A 5,091-nucleotide genomic window follows, 5' to 3' on the forward strand; every position below is an offset into this window, starting at 1 on the left:
CCGGCACAGCCGCGCTGGCCGAAACAGCCGCGCTGGTGACCGTGGAACACCTCTGCCCGGGAATTACCCAGTCTGTGGGCAATAAAAACACGGCGTCCACTCACCCTCTGCGCTTTCACTGGGAGCTGCAATCCTGAGCTGTTCCTAAACGGCCATCTTGGATCACCTCCTCCATGTTTTGCTTTTTTTAAGCATAATGTTTTAAGAAAGTTTACGAATTTGTGTTGGGCCACATTCAAAGCCATCCTGGGCCGCACGCATGTGGCCCATGGACCACAGGTTAGACAATCTTGCTTTTGAACTTCCCCAGGAACATCCCTTTGCTAATCATCTGACTGTCCCAGGAACTGGAACTCACTCTTCTAGGTCTTCTATGACTAGAATTGTTGTAAAGTAGTAATTTGCCTGATGTTCTCCATCTCATAAATGTTCCACTGAGACAAGACTTCCCTGTGTGTGTTAGACGAAAATCAAGACCTGAAGGGGGTATATGTCCTGTGAAGGTTGTAAGGTCTGGAAGCTTCCTGACTTAGAAAACTTTAGAGGACAGAATTAGAAAAAGCCTAGGTAATGTCAGTCTTTTTGTGAATTCAGATCTCACTTATCTTATGACATAGAATGGAGAAACTCACTCGCAGGGAGATAGGAGCTGATGAGATCTTCCAGTGTGGAAAGAGCAGTAGAATTAGATATCCACCAAACTCTGATCATATTTTGCACAGCTGAGTAACTGAACCTGGAGAGTGGCCCCTGGTAGATTCAGTCCTTGGTAAAAAGGCTTACCTGTGTCCAATAGGAACATCTGCCTTGTTCAGCTCTGCCTGACATCCATGCTTCATGCATATCCTTCATGCATGTAATCTAAGAGCTCTATTTTTGTATCAGCAAAGCCAAAAGAAGAACCAGGGAAGTCTTATGCCCTGTCCTGGCTGAGCTATTAATGGCTGGAGCTATAGCCAGCTCATTGCTGCTTTGTGTATCAGAGGCGAGCAAGTGCACTGTGAAGTTTGCCCATGCTCCCAGTCCTGGTTTTGGGAGAGTTGTTCCCACCTGTGCCTTTTTTGTCCTTGGGGCCAGTCGAAGGTATGACACTTGTATTTTTCCCCAGGTGTTTCTAGGCTCTTCTTTCCCTTCCTCAGGGGACCTGGTCTTTCTTGAATCTACCGTCCTTTGAGTATATAATGAATTTCAGATGCCAACAACATAAAATTCAAGAAAGAAAAAACAAACTCCAGGCTAGAGGAAGCAGCATTGTGTAGAGAAGCACTACAGGAGTTTGAAGTCAGAATACCCTAAATTTAATCTCAGCACTGGAACTCTCTGGCTTGTAATGTTTAGCAATTTTGTTAAACTTGCTGAGCTTCGGTTTTCACATTTCTTAAAGATAACAAATATTCTTACTTTGCAGAGTTACTGTTATGATGAAATTAAATGGCTTATACTAGTTAAACCTATTGCATGCGGAAATATTGCTTATTAAGTATCTACTAAATGTCAAACACTCTCCTAAGCTTAAGGTTATGAATTAAAAAACAAAAACAAAAACAGATTTGGTTTCTCTACTCATAAAGCTTACATTTTAATGGGGAAATTTAAACTATGGTTAAGTAAATTACAAGATAACAATTAAGAACATATGACTAATACGGCTGTTATTGAATCCAGAGGAAGAAATAAGAAACTGAATGGAAAGTAGGAGGCAGACATGTAGAATTTGGCATGAGAATTTTTGTTGTTGTTATTTAGTCCTATGCTGGTCATTGGTAAGGAAAATGTACGGGACATGATCCCCAGTCTCTTGATTGTTCAGGTGAATTGATGAAGCTACCTAATTTTGAAATAGCTAGTGAACAGTACAAGATAGAGATAAAGTGATATTAAATTGATCCAGGCTTTTAAAAGTCACTTATTTTGGAGAAAGGAAAATTATCATTTTTAAATGTAGCACCACTGTTTAAAAAACTTTTATTTTAAATTCAGGGGTGTATGTCATGGGGGGGCTTCATACAGATTATTTTGTCACCCAAGTACTAATTCATTAGTTATTTTTTCCTGATTCTAACCCTCCTCACACCTTCCACCCGCAAGTAGGCCCCAGTGTCTATTGTTCCCCTCTTAATATCTATATGTTCTCATCATTTAGGCCCCACTTGTAAAATAAGAATATGTGGTATATTGTTGTCTGTTCCTGCATTAGTTTGCTAAGGATAATAGTCTCCAGCTCCATCCATTTCCTTGCAAAGGACATGACATTTTTTCATGACTGCATAAATATTCCTTGGTATATATGTAACACATTTTCTTTATCCAATTTGCCATCAATGGGCATTTACGTTGATTCCATGTCTTTGCTATTGTGAATGGTGTTACAATGAACATACATATGCACGTCTTTATGGTAGAGTGGTTTGTAATCCTTTGGGTATATACTCAGTAATGGGATTGCTAGGTCAAATGGTAGTTCTGTTTTTAGCTCTTTGAGAAATTGTCACTCTGCTTTCCACAATAGTTGAACTAATTTACACTCCTATTAGCGTGTATAAGCATGCCCTTTTCTCCATAAACTTGCCAGCATCTGTTAATATTTGACTTTTTAATAATAGCCATTCTGACTGATATAAGATGATATCTCATTGTGGTGTTGATTTGCATTTATCTAATGATCTGAGCTTTTTTACATGTGCCTTTGAGCTGCATGTATGTCTTCTTTTGAAAAGTGTCTGTTCATATCTTTTGCCTACTTTTTAATGGCGTTCTTTGATTTTTACTTGTGTATTTATTTACATTCCTTCTAGATGCTAGATGTTAGACCTTTATCAGGTGCATAATTTGCGAATATTTTTCTCCCATTCTATAGGTTGTCTGTTTACTATATTGATACTTTTGCCAATGCAGCATATTTTACTTGCAAAATAATGTAAAAAAAATATTGATTCCATTAATAGGAGACTGATTCAAAGCCTGTGGATTTTTCATAGACTAGAATGGAATGCTATGTAACTGGGGATATATATTAATATTTATGTTAAAAATTAATACAGACACCTAACACCCAGCTAGCTTTCTAATGCAATTTACCAATAAAAGGAACTAGTGTTCCCTGGAGAAATGGCTGATTCTAGGACTGAGGCAGGAAATAGGCAGGATGAGCCTGAAGACACTTGTAATGCAGAAAGTAAGAAAGTGATGGGAAAAAAAAAAAACAAAAAAACCCCACATTTTTGAGTATGTCAAAGGAAAACAGAAACCACATGAAGAGCTCCCAGTAGCCAAAGCTGGAATTTTGAGCAACAAATAAGGTAGTATTGGATTATAAACCAAAACATAAAATAAATGTTCATGATTGTGTATGATATAAATAAATAATCGAGTAAAGAAATAAAAATGGGGAAAGCTCAACAAGTCTAGAAGAATTCAACATAATTTATGTAGTTACTTTGCCCATAAGGAGGTGAAGCATTACTCTCTACCTTTTGAGTGTGGGCTTAGCATGGTGACCTCTTTACAAAGAGTATGGTATGAAAAGGGGAGAAAAGAGTAACTGATATGGTTTGGCTGTGTCCCCGCCCAAATCTCATCTTGAATTCATGTTGTGGGAGGAACCCAGTGGGAGGTAACTGAATCATGGAGGCAAGTCTTTCCCATGCTGTTCTCGTGATAGTGAATTATTCTCATGAGAGCTAATGAGGAATTAGCCTGCACAAGCTCTCTCTATTTGCCTGCTGCTATCCATGTAAGATGTGACTTGCTCTTCCTTGCCTTCTGCCATGATTGTGAGGCTTCCCCAGCCATGTGGAATTGTAAGTCCAATTAAACCTTTCTTTTGTAAATTGCCCAGTCTCAGGAATGTCTTTATCGGCAGTATGAACATGAAATAATGTAGTAAATTGGTACCAGTAGACCAGGGCATTGCTGAAAATATACCTGAAAATGGGAAGTGACTTTGGAACTGAGTAACAGGCGGAGATTGAAACAGTTTGGAGGGTTCCGAAGAAGGTAGGAAAATGTGGAAAAGTTTGGAACTTCCTAGAGACTTGTTGAATGACTTTGACAAAAAATGCTGATAGTGATGTGAACAATAAGGTCCAAGATGAGGTGGTCTCGAAGATGAGCAACTTGTTGGGAACTGGAGCAAAGGTGACTCTTGTTATGTTTTAGCAAAGAGACTGGCAGCAGTTTGCCCCTGGCCTAGAGATTTGTGGAACTTTGAAGCTGAGAGAGATGATTTAGGGTATCTGGTGGAAGAAATTTCTAAGCAGCAAAGCATTCAAGTGGTGACTTGGGTGCTGTTAAAAGCATTCGGTTTTTGTAAGGGAAGCAATTGAGACAATTGAAATATGAAATTTATAAGGGAAGCGGAGCATCCTTGCAAAGTTCAGAAAATTTGAACTGCACATTCAGAAAATTTGCGACCTGACAATGTGATAGAAAAGAAAAACCCATTTTCTGAGGAGAAATTCAAGCTGGCTGTAGAAATTTCCATACGTAAAGAGGAACCAAATGTTAATCCATAAGACAATGGGGAAAATGTCTCCAGGGCATGTCAGAGGGCTTCATGGCAACCCCTTCTATCACAGGCCTAGAAGAAAATGTTTTCATGGGCTGGGTCCAGGGTCCCCATGCTGTGTGCAACCTAGGAACTCGGTGCCCTGCATCCCAGCTTCTCCAGCCATGGCTGAAAGAGGCCAATCTAGAGTTCGGATTGTGGTTTCAAAGTGTGCAGACTCCAAGCCTTGGCAGCTTCCACATGGTGTTGAGCCTACGAGTGCACAGAAATTAAGAACTGAGGTTTGGGAACTTTCACTTAGATTTCAGAAGACAAATGGAAATGGCTGGATGTCCAGGCAGAAGTTTCTCTGAGAAGATCCACTGGCTAGACTCATGGAAATGGCAGTAAAAATGGGTATTTAAGCAAGGTTGAGTCAAAAGATGTTGCCAAGGAGGAGTTAACAGGATTAGGAGACTGGTTGAACACTTCTTTGGTAGCACTTATCAGTGCAAAATTATAATATAGTAAAGCCTTTTCCATGGCACTGTCTTTTTGTCTATATCTGTGTATTTACTTTGTCTCACTTAAGGAGCCAGGAGCTT

The sequence above is a fragment of the Cebus imitator genome, unplaced genomic scaffold, assembly GCF_001604975.1.
Source record: "Cebus imitator isolate Cc_AM_T3 unplaced genomic scaffold, Cebus_imitator-1.0 Scaffold370, whole genome shotgun sequence".
Lineage (NCBI taxonomy): Eukaryota > Metazoa > Chordata > Mammalia > Primates > Cebidae > Cebus > Cebus imitator.